Genomic DNA, 22,481 nt, shown 5'->3' with positions numbered 1-22,481 from the left:
GAACCTGAGAGGAGAACAATCCGTGAACGTGAGCCCAACTCGGCCACCATATCCTTTTGCATGAGTTCTGCTACTCACATATAAGAAGTGTCATCGCAGGCTACATTACAGTTTATTTTTTTTAATGATAAAATGAAAAGAACTTTTATTGAAATATAAATTCATGAACATTTGCATCCACTATTGTAGAACTGCTCCTAGTTCTAATAGCTTTGTAAGAAACTTTACGAGATATAGAAAACACACTAGGATCTTTACAGATTACGTCAATAGTCATCTTCTGGGTAAAAAATGAAAAAGATAGTAAGACTTGGAATAGATCCCAAGACCATCTAGCCTCCATTACGCCGGTAACCACTATGTAGCTACGAACAATGAGAAATTCCTAGTCTGCCCTGAACCGTGTGGCACATACTACACGACCATTCATGATAGATTACTATAATGCCCCCGACTATCTCCCAGCATACCCTATCTATAGCAGAAACTGTCCCATATCATTTGATCGCTACAAATGCCAATTGTAAAATTAATAAAGACAATCACAATTTTAAGAATAAAAGTTTAATAATTTTAAGAATCTTTCTAATGTTTGACATGTTAACTTAAGTTTGTATTATTATTATTATTATTTTTTTTTTTTTTAACTGAGCCAAATAATAATATAATCTTATATTATTTTAAAAAAAAACCATAGAGGGAAGGTTGGTGGAATCTAGAATAAACAATCAAAATAAGACATCTTATGCATAACATGAAGTATATCTTTATTTGTGGAGAAGATTATTTTTGTTATAATAATTAAAGGGGTGAACTTAGACAACTCTTCTTCTCCAACTTCTGGTTTTTCCATGGAATTACTTTATTTGTGATTGTAATTTATTTCTCAAAAAGTGAAGTTCGCCTTTAAGACAATTAAATATTAGAACGTATATTTTAATGAAATAATTATAAAATATTAGGTATAGAATTTTACCTAACTGTTGAATGTTATGTCTACAAATTTTAAAATAAAAGAAGGATTTTCTTCCCTATAATTATGTTTAATGAATAATAGGATACTGCTTTATTATATGCCACATGGTAGTACATGAGTTAATCCATGTGATAGAGGACGAGGCAAACACCTCATTGGTACAATCTTAACGTAAAATGAATAGATAAAGTAGCTAAAATTATAAAAAGAAAATTTTCATTTTGTATTTTATATTCATCTCTATTTCATAGCATTTTTGTAAGTTTAATAAAATTTTGAACTAGAGGCTAAACAACTTTCATCACTTAAACAACAACTGTTTAGCGCAGTTGGTGAAGCTATGGTGCGCTAAACCCATGCTCACCAGACTCTATTTTGTAGAGTAGGTACCTATAAAAAAAATTTCATCACTTTCTTTGTTTTTAAATTTGTCTATTAAGATTTATATGGGGTCTTCTATCAAAGATTAACTCATTTACTATTAAGTGGTAAATAGTGAAACGCTATACTGCACAAACCAGCATGATGCCTAAAAAGAGGCATAATAGAAACTAAAGGGGTGCTGTTCTCTGTGCCGCAGCGCAGGCTATGCCCAAGCACATGGGGGTGGGTGCAATGATCACCCTGCCCCCTGCACAAGCTGTCGATGTGCCTAAGCGCAGCTTACGCTGCGGCACAGAGAACATTCTCCCTAAATAATTAAAACCTGAAGCGGATTCATAGGAGCCATGAGAATAAGCCATTACATATGAAAAACAAAATTTTGAATTAGAGCTTCAAATTTGACACATGGCTATTTCAAACTATCCACTTGTCATGACCAGGTGTACCGTCCACGGTCCACATAAGAAAATTTGGGTGGGGTCGTATAAAGATTTTTCTCATTAATTAAAGTTGGAGAAGAAAAAGAAAAAAGGAAAAATTAAATGATTAGCTACTTTTGGGTTTTCATTTACAAAATTGTTCACCTTATGTTTGAGTTAACAAAAATTGATAAAAACAAGTTTAGTTTTACAAAATTAGACAAAACAGTGACTCTCCTTCCTTCCTCGTTCCCCTTTGAAAAAATCTCTATTTTTTCCTCTGTTACTTGGGGTACCAGAGAATGGCGGCAAGGGTACGATTGTAGAGAACGAAAAATGCTTGGGGAGAAGGCAATGACAGAAATAAAAATATCTAAAAAAATAAACGTGGGAGGGAGAGACATTATTTTGTCTAATTTTATAAACTTTAACTTTTATTTTTGTTTATTTTTATTAATTCAAACATAAGATGGACAGTTTTATAAATAAAAATCCAAAAATACCTAATCATGTAATTATACCAAGAAAACTCGTAAGTCGATACTCAAATGGAGCAGAAGCTAGAGCAATCAACAGCCAAGATATGGCAGATGGAATGGCAGGTAAGACAAAATCTTTGATGGCGACAGTAGTTAATGGATTTAGATGTTCGAGGCATGGTGACGCTTAGAAAACGAAAGAAAGCGACTGATGATTGATGGAATATGACAGATGAGCCCCCTATTATTATTTTATCCCCTATAATGACCCTCTTATCTTACTGTGATTCCTTTGTTCTTTTTTTTTTCGATAAAGGATTCCTTTTGTTCTTCGGTATGAACTTATAGGTTCACATTGGTTTTTCAACTTTTCTTTGACCCTACGGTTACGGGTTTTGTATCCAATCCGAAATCCCTTCACAAATTTCAAATAAGTGGAATCGGTGAGGGATCTATTTCAAGATTCTAATCTGTTCTAATTACTTGGTCGTCCATCTTCTCTTCAGCCACCCACTCAATGGCTGAACAGATTTAAATACGTATGTCAACACGTAGGGATATTTATTCAAAAGATAAAAATGATTTTTAAAAATATTTTAACAATCTAATAAATAGGATAGTAACTTTTAAAAACTATCATTATTTTACATATTTTTTGACTACACATTTGAAACACAATTTTCGTTCAATTTGTCTCCCAAAGGAGGAAGGTGATATTGGCATTTGTTGATATATAAATTGATGTTGTTTCTCTAATAGTTTGAGCTTTTAGGTAAAACAGTACTAAACATGGTATCTAAGTAAAGAGATCAAGTATTTGATTCTTGCGAAATGCATCAGAAGAGTTTTCTTGACATTTCTTTTCCCTTGATGCAGAGGAGTGTTGATGTATACATTGATATTATCTTTCCCTAAGGCCTCATTTGTTTGATGGAGACTTGGGTGGTGTGGGAGAATTAAGGGTGGGAAAATGTTGATGTTGCACGTAAAATCTCACCCTAACCTTATTTGTTTAAACAGTTTAACCTTAGATGGTGAACTTATAAAAGCTCAGGGAATAACATTAATTAAATATTTTGTCTGATAACATGGCACTTGAAAATCACACTCCTATGATATCCAAAGTCCCACAAAAACATAGGAGTTTGGTTATTGTTAATGGAAAAAGTAAAAATTTCATCTTTGTTCCCCAAACCACTACACCATAGGACCCAATCCTACAACATTCTCATCCCATCCACTCCCGTCAATCAAATGGCACCTAAAACAGTTGTTTATTTGACGGAAACTTAGGTAGGATGGGAAAGTGTTAACGTGGCACTTCAAAATCCTATCTCAACTTTGTTTGCTTAACCTAGAATGATAAACTTACAAAAGTTGAGGGAATAACATTAAATATTTTTTGTCCAGAGTTTACACTTGAAAAACCTACCCTTATCCTATCTTAAGTTCCATTTCACTTTGATTACTAATCTTGAGAAAAGTAAAAATCGCACCACATTGTGGGACCTGATCCTACAACATTTCCACCGCATCCTCCGTCAAACAAAATAGTGAACATTATTCAAAAGGTGAAGAAAGTAAATTCCTCCGAAGCAAATATTACGAGTCTTATATCGAAGGTTGCAGCAAAGGAAATTTTTTGCACCAATAAGTAATAAGTGTAATTTTTCCGAAACCAATAATCTTGAGTTCAAGAAAAAGCAATATTTGAGCAAAGTGGGTTGGGGAGAAACGTTGAGGAGCAGTTGAATCTGCGAAGACGAGCTGCTGGAAACATCAATAACTGGGACTGTTGCTGAAACCACCCCCACCCAATGAAGAATTTGTCGCATTTGGGTCTAGAATGGCAACCTAGTGTTTATTAATAATATCGCACTCCAATTGCTTGGTCTTCCACCGGGCTCTCCTTTGGCCAAACACTAGGTTGCCATTCTAGACCCATTCAACAGTGATGGTTCTGTCTTATGGTCTATAGTTTCCTCCTAAAGAGTATATATATATACATACATATGTACTTGGAGGATGAAAAAGCATCATCAATTTGAATAGTTTCTTCAACAAAGTTTGAAAATTGGACCAAAAATGGGTTTGTTCTGGGCCAGGCCCCGATGGACCACAGTCCCAATGGTCTGTTCTGGTCTGACACTTGGGCCCATCCAACCATTGACTGTTCAAGTGTGGCTGAAGCCATGTGGTGGGTCACCTCAAAACTCTGCAAAAGGGCAAAAAATCAGCGGCCATGTGAGGTTGAAAATCAAACATGTAGAAGGCCTTTTTGTGTATTACTATTGGGATCTCCGTCCATAGGGACAAGGACAGCCGGACACGGTTTAAGTGTTGAAAGAGGAAAGGATGGTGTGGTGTGGTGTGGTGTGGTGTGGACTGTGGAGTCCTATCACTTATGGCCTGACAGAGCAGAAAAGACTTGAAATGTTGTGGCTGAGAAAAAAGCTGATAAGGTTAGTCAGCTAAAGGCTAGGGTGGAGGGGGGGGTCTCTTCGTCAGGTGATGGGAACTGGCAATTGGGTTTCCAAATCTGGACAAACATGATTCCAATCCAAAGGTCCATTTTTCATTTTACTTTTCTGAGAATTTGAATTTGATAAGATATGTGGGGTCTATGCCCTTCACCAACCACGTGTGTGTGAGAGAGAGAGAAAGACGACCCCACATAAACATTGTAATATTGGTTTCTTCTACGAAATTTCATAAAAGGGGAGGCCCCCCCCTTGTTCTGGAAGATCTGAAGATGCTACTTTATTGAAAGGGTTTTCTTCTTTTCCCATGGGCCGATGAGACTGCTTGCAGAAGAAGTGTGAGAATACTATGAGAAAAAGACTAGATTGGACAGTTCCCTTTGTTCTCTTATGGAAATAATTTTTGAAATTTTTTTTTTTCATGTAAAATTAGAATTTCTAAGATTAGATTCCGGGTTCATTGTTAATTACCATCCTTTTTGTGGGTTATATCTGATTGGTTGAAGAAATTCTCTATTCACCATGAACCAAGAGAAACTAACTCCAAACAAATAAGACCTTATAGTTTAAAGTTGATGGATTAGGATAACAAAATTATGGAAACATGGGGACTATATATGAAGGTATTTATAATAAGAAATTAAAGTTAAAAGGTCTTTGAGGGAATTTTAATCGAGCATCCAATGCTGACCATGAGACTGAGAAGATAAATTTTAAAGGTGCACTACCCGATCCATCGTCGGATGCACCGGGCACCACTTGAGAGGATAAAGATCCTCTTTGAGGAAATAAGAGCATGATTTTAGGCATCATCTTGGTTTGGTATCGGCAATATCAGTATTGGAACTGATATCATTAACCAATACCCTTTAGATTAAGGGTATTTTTGGGGTTTCATCTCCATGTTAGTGATCCCTATTAAATTGATATCGGTGTTGATCAATACGGATATGTATCAACCGATATGGCTGATACCAACCCAAAACCATGAATAGGAGAAAGAGGAAAAGGGGGTGAGGCTGTTGAGTCATGAGTGGGGCAACGGCCGTAACCCGTAAGGACACAGAGAGTCCCTTTCTTTGTTTGGGTTTTTGCTTTAAAGCAATCTACTAGTTGAAAATGGTGGTCCTACTCCCCTACGCCGCTTCTTAAGGTGTACGGGAGACCAAGTGGTCCCAAACCTACAACGTCTCCTCTAGTCTCCCATCTCTCTCTCTCTTCCTCTCTGTTTCTCTGTTTCTCATCTTCCTTTTTGAGTTCATCCCAGTTCCAGTCGCTGTAGGATGGGCCAAGTGGGCCAAGATTTGGCCCGCTTAACGATTCCTTGTGTCTCGGGGCCCATGATTATGGCGTACACAACTACTAGCTCTCCCACGAAGTCTTCTCTCGTCTTTTCTCAAAATAGCAAGCAGTCTTTTTTGCCTCTCCTCTTACCTCTCCATGTAATAAGCAAGAGCTGTAAAATAAAAGAGCCGTTGGCCCTGAGTCAGGGTCGAATCGGACTTGGGCCCAACTACTAAGACTCAAGGTTGAAATGGAGTTTTAAAAAACCCGATGTAACCCGACCCTGTTGCAGCATCTCTTATTCTCTATAAGCCCAAAAAGGAAGTTTCACTCAAGCCCCACCCACTAGATCCGAAGTTGGCACCATAAGAAAATTTTATTTTTAATTAAAATGAAAAACCCACAATTAGGGTACAGTACATTGCCTCACTTGTTATGATCAATATAACATCTCTGTTTCTTGTGCCTTAGAAAGATTAAAAAAAATAATAATAATATATAAACCTAGTTAAATCTTTCAAGAAATCATATATTAGCTTTGTTTCTCATCCGTATTAGCACTCATGATTGATCTTAATTTGTTAAATGTGTGGGTTTTAATATAGAGATGCTCAATGGAGTGGTTGAAATAAAATTTTAAGGAATAAATCTAGGATCGGGCGCTGTTAGGTACTCAGATGACTTGTTCTTTAGTATCACATTAAGACTTAAAATAAGAAGAGAAGAAACCCTATAAAAAAGCTGACTTTAATCATCTATAGAAATAGAATATAGCCCAATTTAGCCCATTTAAGTAACAATTTAGATATTTGAGTTTAAAACTCTAAATTAGTAGACAACTAAGTGCAAATCGCGGAACATGTGAACAATTGATGCTAAATCTCTAGAAATAGAATGTAACCCATTTTTGCATCTTAAGAATAGGGATATTCTCTGTGTAATGGTTACGTGGAACCATCTAACATGGATAAAAAAAGAAACAAAGGGTTATTATGTAATCTCCGTTCATATAATACAAAGAAGACTGCATCCTAAATGTACAAAAGGAGGAGAAAGCCGATATAACCAATCAAGTTACACGGCTAAAGATTGCAGATGTTTAGTGTTGGTAGTAGGTGAAGTACAAGACAATAGGTCAGGCTCATTAAGAGAAGAATATATGTGGAAGTTGTGTATATGATTGTATATGTAGAATCAAGCTTTAAATTCTAATGGTCCTTAAGTTGTCGCTTAAAATCCATCATAATAAGGTGATCTTTGATTCTTTATATAGTAAGAGTCTCTTGCCACCTTAGTATCTTTATGAAAAATCTCATAAGCTATCTACTGACCACAAGGATAGTGTGGTTATGAATTGATTAGCTTTCCTATCAAGTTATCAAGGTGAAATATAGAGAAGAGGGTTCTTCCTCATAATAATATTAACTTTAAGGATTAGCATGTGACCAAGCTGATGGCTCACACTATAGGGATTTGGATCCTTTGTAGTGCGATAGGCCGTGTAGTGCATATCCGACAGTCCGTAGTGTTTAGGCACGCAGCCCAACACACAAGCATGGTGTTGGGCTGCGTGCCTAAATGCTGCATGTAGTTGGATGCACACTACACGCCCTATCACGCTATCCCACACTATAGATGGAGACCTCAATGAACTTCTCTTTCTCATTAATCCCATATTATTTGTTAAACAATTAACATAAATATGGGGAGGTTGTGTTTTTGCTTTTCAATGTCATGTCCCCACTTTAGGGATAAGGACAAGTACCAAACGCAAAATTTATGAAGTGGGGATATGACATTAACATCCACAAACCCCTAAAGCAAATACTCTCTTCAAAACAAAGAAAAAAAAAACCCTAGGAAACCTAAAAACATAGGCAGCCAAAGAATCTCGCATATTTTGACCATGCCTTGTTTCTATTTTGATGCAGTTGGTTTCTCTCTGTAGAATCCATCCTGTTTTTTTTTTTTTACAAACTCGTGGCAATATGAGTGAGCTTAAATTTTGTAGACAAGTAAACCACAAGATCCTTTAGTCATATATTACATACAAAAATAGAATTTAACCAAGTGACGTCGACAGAAAATTTAATTACTGAGAGGATACATGTGGCCAACAACTACAAAGATAATGCATGCCAATACATGGAGTGCATATGATTGTATGAAATTTGATATAGCAAATCCAAACATTGCCTCTATCTATCCAATTGGCAACCATCTTAATTGCCACATCATCCTATGATGTGGCCAAATTGGGTGTAATCTGTTGTCTACATTGGACAATGAAAAGGATGTTTTATTTTTGGGTTGGCGTTCTTTGTGAGGAAGCATGGCCCCTACACACACATGGAGCCAACGAGAGCACATGTATTGCCAATCAAGGGGGCGAGACTTCCGCCATTCATAGGGAGTGGGGCGATCATTTCACCTCCCCTCTTTGTCTGAGCATGGGAGGTACACTATCCTACATAACTTTTCTCCTTTATTTTATTACCCTTGTTAGGCTTGTAAATTGCATTATGTATTTAAAATAGATTTTAAGTTGTATTAAGTTTTTAACTATGAACAATAACAAGTTTTATGAAAAACTATTTCAATTATTTATTCTCATTAATAACCGAATATGAGTAATCGATCCTATCTCTTTTATTGTCGCCTAAATGTAGAAGGAAAAAAAAAGAAGACATTTTTTAGGATTTATTTATTTGTATTTAAGAGTTCTTTCACCAAAAATGACCTTACGTACTAATAACAAAATAAAAATAAGATTCCACATCTGTAAGGGTAAGTTTAGCAGCCAATTAGTATTGATACACACTATTGTACACAAAATTTCATATATAATATAAGAAGGGGAGGTTTTCATGCACAACCGCATGAAAAGAGACGAGTTACAAAGTGTCAATAGGAGGTTTAATGTCATTACAAACCCCTATTGAGAAAGAGGAACAGAAGTATGCATGATGCATGGTCATGCACAGAACCTTTTACCATAATATAATCATCAACAAGTCATTTTCACAAAGTTATCCTATCTTTTTTAATCCAGTTTTTTTCTAATCGCTAATGTTTATTTGGAACAACATTTAATCTCTCTCTCTTTGTGTGGTATGGAATATGGATTAAGTTGATATTAAGTATTTGTAAGCTCTATTTAACATAAAATGGTGTATAATTTTCAAGGTACGTCATTTTCAATAAAATTGTATGTTTTAAATAAAAATTATTTTTCCCCTTTTCTTTTTGTGCTTTTGTGATTAAACCATTAGTAGTAGCTAATTTTTCAATAAAATACTTGACCATGTTCTCTCTTTTCTCTCTCTCTCTCTTCCATGCTAAGCAGAGTCATAATCAACCCGGGAAAATTAAGCAACGAACCCTTAAGAAGCATTATCATCAAAAGTCCCACCAAAAAGCAATTATTTCATGGACTTATAAAGGTTATTAAATATAGTAATAGTATGTGCATGGCTTTTACGTACACCTTTTTTTTTCTTTTTTTTTGGGTAGAATGGCTTTTACGTACACAAAGCAAGCAAAAATTGGATCATTAACAAGTTTGTACAAACATGTCTCAGTAATTACTCTCTGCCTAATTATCTGAAAACATTAATTATCCGTCCTTAATTTATATAGAAGCATGTATGTGGAATAACTCACTCACACCATGGAATATTGTACTTTGGATTTGAATTGTCACCACAATCTAACATACACATTTTCAAGCCACTTGAAACTAGGAGTGTAAATGAATAGTCAAAATTTGTTTTCGTATCCGTGTCTGTATCCGTTTAGTACTATCCGAATCTATCCGAAAGCTAAACGGATACGGATAGGCTATAGTTATCCGAAAAGCTATATTTACATATAAACAGATAAAATATTTGATCCATATCCGTATCCATGTCTGTATCCGTTTAACACTATTCGAATCCGTCCAGATGCGAATGCAAATATAGCATTATCTTATCCAAATCCGATCCTTTTACATCCCTACTTGAAACCCCATATCATCTACCAAAAACAAGAAACCCTAGGCCTATACTTAGCAAGCTTGTTTCTCCTTTTTAGGTTACTACATCTCCCTGGCATTCAAATTCATTAGAAGACTATTTTGATGCATGAAATTTTTCATCCTATGAAACAATAGAAGGGGGGGGGGGGGGGAGAGTTTCTTTGCCTTGAAAATAAAATTGACATGACTAAGGTATATGAAAATATGATCGTATTGAATGGTCATTCCTTCAATTGATTATACATACTTTATTTTTGAGTTTCCTATGGTTTCAATGATCTTATGAGGATGCCTAAGTCCTTATAATTATTCATATCAGGCTATTCAGAATCGACGTGGGATAATTGCTTTCATGTGGAACCCCAACATTATGTATCTCTAATGATCATTAATGTAGCTTAATATATCCAAAAAAATAATTCCTAGGGTGAGAAGTTTAAAATTAAAAAAACAATTCTTACAAAAAATTGAAGAATCAATCTAAAAAACCGTATTTACACAAAAACATGATCCTAAGAAAAATTACTCTGAAATATTACTCTAAAGATGTAAAGAAGACCATGAACTTTCTTAAAATTGCTCAATAATTTTCTATAGCTATACCTTAACTACTTGCAATAAGGCAATGAACTTGGAAGTTTTTCTTGATAATTAAAAAAATTCTCCCAACCTCTTCTTGTGGATCAAGGTATTATATACACTCTATCTGGAAGAGATTGGCGATTCGCCACGTACATGTAAAGGTTTTTGTCTTCCATTATATGTTAATAGAACTACGTCGTCCACATGAGGGGAAGGTACTGTCTAGGGAATGTATTGACAATTAATCTATCAATATGAATTTATTAAAAACACTTAAGTTTTAATTTAGTACAAAAAATAGATAGCAGAAGATCTCTTGTCAAAAGAGAATCTATTATTTAAAGCTTAAATTACTTGTAAATTCACCTCTACTTCACCCAACTATGACTTAATATTGTTTATTATTCACCAAACCTTATTAAATTGTAGTTGAATGAAAGGAAAGGTATTTTAAAAGTCATTTTAGACTTGCTAAAATATATATGCAGAGAAAAAGATTTCTTATTTAAAATAATAGATATTTTAGTATTTAAATATGTTGCTTTCTCTTACACAAGTCGATTGGTTTTCTATCTTAGGTTCTAAGTAATGATATTTCACGTAAAAGCAATGATCCCACATCAGATGTAAGTAGCCCAATGTGAAAGTTTGTAAGGATTTGAGCTTTTAAGGATGAATTATAGGAAAAAAATCATGATGATACCGATGATGAATGTGTTTATCTCTCTCCTAATCTTTCAAAAAAAAATTCAAATTTTTATTTGGCAATGATTTTCATGCACGATCGTATATGTACACATTCTACAATAAATGCAGTCAGATTGGCATAAAAATCAATCCAAAATGACATAAAAACCCCTATCCCCTTTATTTGATGGAGTTGATGGAAGAATCTTCCGTGTATGAACACCACACATAGCGGAAGTGTCAATTAAACAATCCCTTTTCAAAACCTCCACAACAACACATAAGGATGTTATATTGGTCTAAAATCTAAATCAATAGAGGGCTTTCACCCAAAAAAACAAAAAAATTCAATACAGCGCTATTCAAATCGGATCCAAATCTATTACCAAAAATACCGGATCCAAAACCCGTAATTGTGGGGTCAAATAGAGTGGAAAAAGATGATAATAGGGCTCATCTGTCATATTCCATCAGTCATCAGTCGCTTTCTTTCGTTTTTTCTAAGCGTCACCACACCTCGAACCTCTAAATCTATCAACTACTGTCGCCATCAAAGCTTTATCTTACCTGCCATGCCACTCGGCCATATCTTGGCCGTTGATTTCCGTAGCCTCTGGTCCACTCGAGGTGGCAGGTTTAAGAATCGATTTCACGAGAATCACGGGCTCTTTTTTTTTTCTTTTTTACAACTTAAAATAATGGAAAAATCTGTGTACGGCTCCACCCACAATTTCTCTCGTGGATTGTACACCTAATCATGCCACGTGTATAGATACTGTGGGAAACCTGCTTCTTTTTTTTTTTGGGTGAATATGGGAAGCCTGCTTATTAGATCTTTAGAAAAATGAATTAACCATGTGTCAAAATTTATTATTTTTTTTTGGAAGTAATTATCATGTATGATTTTCACTCAAAAAAAAAATTTATTATGTATAATGATTTGTTAATTGATATATATTTTTTTTTAATTATATTTTAATTAAAAGAAAAGTTTTCATACACGGCTTAAGCCTTGTATATGAGAGGGTGGGAGTTTCAAGGCATTAATTAATGGGTAGGGGTTTATGACTTTTTCAACTCTTTGTAAGAGGGGACACGATCGTGCATGCTTACACGGTCGTGTGTACGAAACCTTCCCCATTAATTATTATAATTGTTAACATAAAATGTAAAAGGTTCGTAGACATGACGTGACTATCAACAGATATGTAAAATTCTATGCCAAATTATTTTATCACAATTCTACTAAAATATACATTCTAATACTTAATTTTCTTGACTACGAACTACACTTAATGGGAAACAAATAAAGTAATTCCATGAAAAAAAAATAAAAAAGGAGGGAAAAGAAGAGTCATTCAAATTCATCTGTTTTCTATTATACGCACTAGATACATTTGACATTTGTATGGATTTTTTCCTTAATTTCAATATTATCTTCTCCGCAAATAAATGAATACTTCATTTTATACATAAGATGTCTAATTTTGATTTTATATTCTAGATTCCACCTACCTCCCTTCTAATATTTTGTTTCTAAAAAATATAAGATTAAATTATTTAGCTTAGTAATAAAAATAATACAACATAAGATGCTAACTTTTAAACCACAATATATTAGTAACTCTGAAAGTTTCCAATCAAACATTAGAGAGATTTTTAAAATTAATGTACATTTTATTCTTAACATAAAGCATACTTGTGTTGGGTAGAGGAATTGAGTAGTGGTGATGTGTTTAATCTTTTGAAAGGATGAAGTTTTGTTGGAGTTGGGTTTTGCAAGAAATTTGAATTGAAAGATTTTGAGTTTCTTATCCTATACTCACTCTACTATAGACTTTATAAAGTAAATGTTCCACATTTGGTAGAGACTAGAGACCCATGAAATGGTTCTTAGTTTTCTTGTAGAGTGAATACAAGAAAAGTGAGAGTGCTTTTCATCTCATCAACTGATTGAGAGAGACCCATAAGCTCATTACCTTTTTTCTTTCTTTTTGGGTATAACCAGTTTTGTATAATGTTTCATTGTTTCTATAAATTTTCTTCCCCTTCATCATTTTCTTCTTCTATATGGCTCTTTTTGTTCCAACAGAAAATATTTCATGAGAATAAATTTCATATGAAAAAAATAAATAGGAATGAAAAAGCAGAAATTATTTTATTGTAATGCAGTTCAAAACTTGGAAATATTTCCAATTTAATTTATATTATTCTAAAAATTATAATTATATTCATTAGTGATCAAATTGCCATTTATCGCGATCAAATGATTCGATTTTGTTTTCTCATTCAACTATTTCCAAATATGCTCCATTGTCTTATATTCAAATAAAATATGAAGACGAACAATATAGGAACAAAACTAAATCTAAATATCTAATCATTCAAAAATTTTCGGGGAAAGAATTTTTTGTTCAATGATGATCTCTACTTTGAAAAGAATAAAAGATTTTATTCTTATTAATTAAAAAAGTATACATTCTAGAAGTTTATAACCCAAAGAATTTCAAGAAATTCGTAAGAGGTAAAATATTATATTTTATGTATGATGGAGTGTGATCCTAACTTGCTCTTATTTTCATAACCGATTGAAGGTTTAATTCTTATTTTAAAGGATATGATGATTTAAAGATATGGTCTATCACCAAGGGCGAATTGATTGTTTGAGAGAACTCAATTAGGTTGTCCTAGCTTGATCTACCCTAAGCATATTCATTCAAATACTATATATAACTCAAGTCTTTTCTTTTCTAAGCCTTCAACCTATAATGTCAATCTTTACCCAAAAAAAAAAAAAATCCTATAATTTCAATAGAATCCTTTATTTAATTTCTTAATTTTTTATTCATAGAATATTTTACTATTATATATCTCTTTCTTCTTTTTCTTTTGGGCAAAATACGTACGTCGATGTTTAAAATCATCATTTTTTGTTTCAAATAATGTTTTCTATTTTTTCTTTCAAATGCATAATATTTTCTATGGGAAAATGTTCTATGTAGGGGGGTGCAGGCCACTCTCAAACACAATGAGGGGCAAAATGACCGACCCACCCCCCATGAAAGGTGGAATTTTCACCCCCGAGATGTCAGCAAGTGCACTTTCATTGGCTGCCGCGTATGCGCGACCCTTACTCCTCCATAGAGAACGCTCTTTCTTTTTCTATATATAGTATTTTAATAAATTTTCTATGCATATTAGCCTATTAGGACAGAAGGGATAGAAATGTCAAACAAAAAAGATGTTATTCTTTTTAATTTGTTATGTTTTTCTAAGGAAAGGGAACGATATCTGATCGCGTTCGGTGCTCAGCCCTTGACCCTAGATATAGGTCTACGTATAATGATTGTCATGTCCCCATGGCTTTCTGCCTTTCCATGGGGGTGTGGCTGTCATTTCGTGTGATAGTGTCTAGGCACAAGGGCCACCACGGATTGCAGGAGACTAGGTAGCATTTTTTTTTTTCTATTGTTGTAATACTTATTATGTATCTTTAGATTTTTTATTTTTTTTTTTAAAATTTAAGTAAATGATGAACACACTACGGACAGTGTGTAGATCCCACTATCAATAGTATACACCATCTAACATTTACTCTTCTTCTTGATATTTTTTCTCCTTCATGATTATGTGAGTCATTTACATTCGAATCGAAAAGCACTTCATCAACTTGAAATGAAAAATACTAACTAATACACATGGGCAGTGCAATCTGGAGACCACCCTCCGGTCTCCACCCACCCAGCGTAAGATTTTTTCAGGAATGTAGAAGATAGAGTGCAAAATTCTTTTAACCATAATATAGTCCGCTATAGCCTCTTCTTGTTAAATGGGAGTAGCAGAAGGATACGGTGGCCCTGCCGCCCTCCCTGGCCATGAAAGTTGTCCAAAGTTACGTCATTCGATAGAAACAAGTGAAGAGCCCCCATTACCATTCTCGTTACTTCTCAAAGAGAAAGAGAGACAGAGAGTTGCAGTTATCGAAGAGATCAGAGTTTATCTTATCCATGGGGATTTCTACGTGGACCCAGTGATTGGAAAGCGTGGTTAAATTTTTGAATCCAAAGTTATAGGAAAGTCTTCCTTCCATTAATGTTTATTATTGGTAACCTCTCCTCAGATCTATCCTATTATATGCCATTAGCCAATTACAAAATGACACCTTCCCAGTTGATTACTTGATCGTCAGGAAAACTAATTGGTGGGTTATCACATTTCTACGTCAACGCTTGTGTTTAAGTAAGTTTCGCCGTAATATTATACGTGACTATCACAACTCTCTCAAGCTCAAGTCAAGTCTTCCAAGCAAAATCCCAAGTCTCAACTTTCTGCTGTGGCGGCGCCACCGCCGTTGATGCCTGACCGGTGACGGCTGCTTCAATTAACTTCCAAATTAATCTTTAATCCCCACTATTTCTAAATTAATCTTTTCAAAGTCTCTCTCACTTTCTATCTCACTCGCTCACTAGGAGAGAGATGAGATGAGCATATCACTTTAATTATTTGCATAGATTATAGACCATATATGCTCACATGACATCATGATCAACAAAAGCGAAAGATGAAGAAAATAAGGCACCAAGAAGGAACTATAATTAAAAAAACAAAAAAAATAAGGATGCTAGAGTTTACTAAAATATGTTACATTGTGTTGATGGATACTTGCAAACAATCTAGATGGGACTTCCAACATGTTACTAAAATACCCATCAACACAACCATTGGAAAGAAGAGTTAAAAGTTATTATCTTGCTCTTTTTAAAATCCATGTTTACTTTTATCAAATAGAGAAGGATTTTTTTTTTATTTTAGGACTTACTTTGACATTTTTTTTTGGTAAAGAACAAATTTATTTATTGAAACGTGTCCAACGCAAGGGTTAATATAAATAGTAGGATCACTCTCCCATGAGAAAATCCTACGACTCGTTAGAATTCTGACCCTAAAATATCATGTGGAATCAATTCTTGTCGGTCATAAGAACTACCCCATATGGTCCTACTTTCTCTGGTTCAATCTGGTGATCTACCAACACAAGCCACTTCAGGTTCAAGCCCGCTGTCGGTTGAGTTGTGGCTATGACTGTACTTTGGTTCTATCGTCTATGGCCAGAAAAAACATGAAATAACCAACAAATTGAATGGACAAGAGACAAAACCTCTTGTGCTCTGATTACCAAATATGAAATATAACTAAAGGGAGGTAGCAGACTTACCTCTACCATGAGGACTTACGTTGTTGTTCACGTTATCCAAATCTGAGTTGTGTTATCTGGCGATGGTGGTACTTAGTGTCTCCCGGTTTTGGGGTTCTCTCAACAACTGTCTCTAAATGGTAAATGGTAGAGTATGACTAACGTTAACCCAAAATCAAAGACCCTACATAGACTTATAATACTTATTTGATAACTACCTCCCATCAAGGTAATTGCCTGATGAATCATCACGTCTCCCATTTCTTATGCAGACATAACACATAAGTTACATCAGCTGACATGTATTGTATGTATAATAATCAAACTCTAGGTTGATTTTCTCACTTTAAATCATAAATATATCAAAGTAACCCATTGAAATTACTTGAAGAACAAACATTGAAAAAACAAAGCATATCCACCCCTTTAGATTGATGTAAGTTAGTTTACAATGCCAGATAAATCTTCTACTAAGTTTCCGATTACGTAGTGAGACCCCTAAAGAAAAAGGCCAAAAATTCCCTCTAGAGATGGAAACGTGGCTAACACACGAATGAATACCTTTTAAATTATCAATACATATAAAGAATTCCTAGGATGTTTGGATGCCTTTCTACTAACAAAAACCCTTTGGTCTTAAATAAATAAATACCTTAAACTATAAGTATCGATCAGCTTTGAATCAAAATCATTTGTGCTTTTCTTTCATTGTTCCCATAATTAAAGTATGAAAGGTGGCAGGTCATCACTTCTACCAATCTCTGATGAGAAACAAATGCATATAAAAAACCCTTCTACCCTCCAATCCCTTAAGTAAAGATGAAATAATAAACATTGCTTTTCTTTTGATGATGATAGCACATAAACAACAACAACAAAACAAAAGTTTAAAGTGGAAAAATAATGAGTTTTTGTTGCATATAAGCAATAGACATAATAGTATAAGTGAGTGTGTGGACAAAGTGGAACATGCCACCCTATATCCTAGCTGCCTGAAAAATGGAATTACCCATTTAAAATAGAAGCTTCTAAAAACAAATTGGAAATTGTTAGAAAAACCTCATGGTTACTTGCTCATATGTCAAGTTTTAGTTTAATTGAAATTAGTCACATTACAAAACAAACTGTTTAAACTTTTAAGACTATCAAAATAAACTTATAAATAGATTAGAAAATGATTGATTATGAGATTGAAATTTGACATATGATTAAACTTTAGAAGTCAAATTCAGCGCAACATTTTTCCACGTAATATGATGAAAATCAAAGTTACAATTCATTTGTTACCATGTGTGATGACAACAAGATTTCCTCGTTCCCAAAATATTATGAGTGGGAAAACATAAGGAAAAAAAAAAAGACAAATACATAACTAAAGTAGGAACGAGTTTTTCCACACCCATGGTTAAGGAATAATCCTCTGACTATGGGGATTGATACGGTTAAATGGGCACGTAGAAAGGTACATTCGATTTGTACAACAAGAGGTGAGACTGTGATGGGGATAAAAATCTAATTATATTATCATATCACCAGTGAAATGGGGATTCTTCCTACTCTACTCGTGAAGGAAAACTTTTGCCTTCAATATGTGGGGGAAGTATAGGGACCACGCACATGCAGTAGCTAATGAAAACTCACACTCGCTTCTCAAAGGATGGGATTTTTGTCTCTCAAGGGGTGGGATGGTAATTTCAACCCCCACCGTGTCTGGGCGTGGCACCTCCCTCCCCAAAGAACATTTTCCCTTAACATATACTCTAAGTATATGAGAGAGATAGAGATTCCAATTTTTCTAACTTTTGAATATCCCCATCCCCCAATCACCATCCATCCATTTTCAATTCTACCATCATGATGATGATGATGATGTCTTGATGATACATCAAGGACCCCACATCACATTCTCCACCCACACGGCCACGGCCACGACCACACTCCCCCCCCCCCCCCACTTAAAAGTTAGAAATGAAAAATGATGGGTTCCACTTTATATATATATATATATATATATATATATATATAAAATAGATGTTGATGTGATCACATCGTTGCATCTCCCACGTAAAAGACAGAAGAAAAGGAAAGCAAAGAAAAACACGTATAAAAAGACAGAAAGAAAAGGGTAAGGTAAAGGTAAAGGTAAAGAAAGCACCGCGAATCTTTCATTTACGTACACTGTACACACTTATATTTTAAGAGCTGTGATGGCATCACACGACTCCCAACCAAGATCCAACGGATCTTATTATTAAATAAACCATCCATGCCGGTCCCACAAGATGGGTTATGGGTCCTCTTTACACTGTACACATTGCATAAAGCCATGAACTATGAACTAGAGAGAGATTGATAGATTGAGATTACGTGGTGTTTTAGCCAATTTCCCAAAACTTTAGCTTTTAGGACTTCTAGAGAACATTGAATCGAATCAAGTTATCAATTTAACCTGTAGGATCATCACCTGTCACTATATATGTTTCCTCAATCTTCTTCCTCACACTTGAGAGGGCTGGTGGAACAAATCAAATTAAACTCTACTTAGGTCATGACATACCATCCAGCGATAGCGCTTCTTCACTTTGGTAGGACGACACTCTTTTTCATGTCGTTCTCACTTTGCCTCGAAATTCCTTTTCCTATTTATGTGTTTAATGGGACTCAATCTATTAGATTAGATTGAGTCAGTCAAATATGAAATAGGTTTAAGGGTGTTTAATTTAATGTGTTCCATTAGTTTTGGAGTTTTTAACGAATCTGAATGTGAAATATCTAACATTTTTAGTAGTAGAGTTAGATATCACGTCACTGGTTCGAGTCACGGAAAGGATTACCTGGAGTAATATGAAAACCATCAAGAAAGGATTATTTGTTCCCAGATAGGAACCCTAGGATAGAGTAAAGCCGCTTAGATGGGCTATCTACCGCCAAAGTGAGATGATGTCTATTATGTGAGTAATGAGGCTTGATCTAATGTATGAGCATTAGATTATTGGATCAACCTTGTATGAGATAGGTTAAAGAGCTTGATTTAACGTGTTTCATCAGTTCTAGAGCTTTTAGCATATCAATCAAGTACCTAACAAAGTATGAACCCTTTTATGTGACAATGACTCTCATTTGGGTTCAAGGAATCCTTTCTTAATGATTCTCATAATGCTTCACTTAGACCCATCTTATGTAGTCTTTTTCATCACTTGAACCCAAATGTGTTCGTGTGAATCTGAACTCAACATATATCTTAAATATATAACTATAGGAACTCAATTTAAATTGTTAATTAAAGTTTATTTACTAATCGGGAAAAAGTATGCTTCTTGGTCATGTGGCTCCTATGTGCAGACATGGAGCACACAAAATAACCTCCCAACCCCTCCTAAAATTTAAAAAAACAAAAAAAAACCTCATCCATATTAATGCCCCTATGCACACTCTCATTGGCCCCATGCTGGTGTAGGGACTACACGATCAAGCAGTGATCTCTTGCCCATATAAATCATATTAATTTTTCTATTGATAGACTAATAATCAACTGTCGGTCCTCTATTTCCGCCCTTCCCATACTGCCATGTGCGCCCCCCACACACAACAAAGCGCGAAAAAACCACCTTACCCCCTGCCCAAGTGAGGGTAAGGCAGTCTTTTCTGTCTTGCTGTATGTAAGGTGCATAGCAATAGGGGCAGGGCGGAAATAGAGGATCCAAGTCCAATAACCGATTGAAAACCAACCGAATCGATAGATAGCCAATAGGTTCTGGTTTTAATTTTAAGGACCAATTAGCTTATCGATTGGTTTTGGTCTAAGGCTCTAAGCCATCAGCCTAACCAAATCGACGAATACACCCTTACCACTAACTATTTTTTGGAATTAAAAGAAAATTAAGAATGGCTCTTAATTTTGGAAAGATTGTTACAAGGCGCCTTAATTTTCATAAGGACTTCATTTAGTGACTTGTTGATACATAAATATGTAATTTGATAAATAAAAGATGGGAAAAAGAATGCTAATTGAATGCGTTTGATCGCATGGTTTAGACCCCTCATTTAGGCCCTAGTGATCTTAACAATCCCATTTCAATTGATCTCCACGTTGGTGTAGGCGTTACACTCTCAAATTGCAAGCTCTTGCAATCTTGTTCATAAAAGATCTATTTTTATTTTGAGAAAAAGTTCTCTGTGTGGGAGTGTGGCCTATGCCAGCATTCCTATGAGTCTATCTCTCTCCTATCCATGTGAAAAGATATCTCTGTCCCCTTGTTTTGAGAATGAGAGAAATAGACACATGAGAGTACTGGCGTAGACCACACTCCCAGACAGAGAACTACTTCTTTTTTATTTTTTAAAAAATATTTAATAATTATAATTATAATTACCACATCACCAATCTACATGGCATAAATCGATGGGTCACCATAGATATTTTTAGACGGCACCGTCCAGAAAAGCTTTTGCCTTTTTCTAAAGGGCACTTGGAGGGGGGCGGGGAAGAAGTAAATGTGTCTATATGTTTGTTTGTGAGGTGATTTGGTCTCATGGAGTGAGTGAAGGAATGGTCGCCTTGTGTTGTTAAACTTTAGCCCGATATTATCTGTTTTTGGGGAACAGTTTTTATGGAGAAAGTTAACAGATTTGGCCACCACCAAGTTGCGTCCTCAACCGACACGTATTTCGAATCCAATCATACCACACGGCTTTTGAGGCCCCCACACACACCTGCCCACACTTTTCTTTACCCTTTTTTCTTTTTTATCTTTTTCTTTCCTCGTTTAGAGAGAGAGAAAGAGAGAGACTGTGATTGATAAGTGGATATAACTCACTCTCTCTCTAAGCTGCCACTACAAAAGAGAGGCGTTTGCCCTTGCCTTGGGAGAAGGGTCGTAAGGCTTAAAATAGCCTATTATACCTATAAAGAGTCTCTTTGGTCTGTTCTCCATAGCTTTCAACTGTTGAAAACGAGAAATATAAAAGAGAGAAAGAGACGTATCTTATGTCATAATCCAGGGGGGGGGGGTGCCCTTGTGGGTGTCTGTGCGTGTCTCTGCAAACTTCACTGAATTTTATTTGTAATGCTCTGTACCTCTTTCTTTTCTTTATTTGAAGGCCCACCATGGCTACATGCCTACATGAGGAACAGCCTCTAAAATTAAGCTCAGCTGAGACATTGCCCTATGAACATAATGGTTTTAGGTATCGGTATCGGTATCGATATTATATCACCTGATACAAGTGATACATATTGATTTTACAAGTGATTGATCTTGATATTATTTCAATACCATATCGGTGGCATGGTACAGAAAAAAGGGTAAAATGATTGAAAAATCCATTTTCAAAGGAGAATCATTGTCAAATTTGTCTGATATGGTCAATCAATATTGATACCGATTTAATACTATATTAGTTTCTAGGTTGACCGATATCCATTTCGATATCGTGCACTAAAATCTTGATGAACACAATGTACTATTATTATAGCATGTCCAATGGTACTACGGTTTTAAAAATTGGGATCATATTGGATTGGTTCGTTCGATTGATCTGGATCAAAATTGATTGAAGCCAATCTCAATATCGATTGATCCAACTCATTCGATTATTGTACCCAAAAAAACCTATACACCAAAAATATGCCAATTCCAGGCTTATACTACCCAATCCAGGCCGATTCTGTGGTTTGAATCCTTATGTGGTATTTTCTTTTCTTTTCTTGGCATCCAAACATAGGGTGTTCATTTTGAGTAATTGGGACGTTTCTAGTCGATTCCAATCTTCCAAGGGGTCAATTCCAAAATTGCTCGTTTATTAAATGGTTCCAAAATTAGGATCTGGTCCTATTTAAATTGTCTAGGCATTCAATATTCAAATAAGTTAAAAAAAGTTTATATGTATTAATTATATCTTAAGCATACATACAACTACGACATAACTCTTAGTTTTCCTTTGTAATTAAGACAATCTTTTTAATTATAACTATTAAA

Source organism: Telopea speciosissima, chromosome 7 (genome assembly GCF_018873765.1).
Source record: "Telopea speciosissima isolate NSW1024214 ecotype Mountain lineage chromosome 7, Tspe_v1, whole genome shotgun sequence".
Lineage (NCBI taxonomy): Eukaryota > Viridiplantae > Streptophyta > Magnoliopsida > Proteales > Proteaceae > Telopea > Telopea speciosissima.
This window is presented reverse-complemented; position numbering follows the sequence as displayed.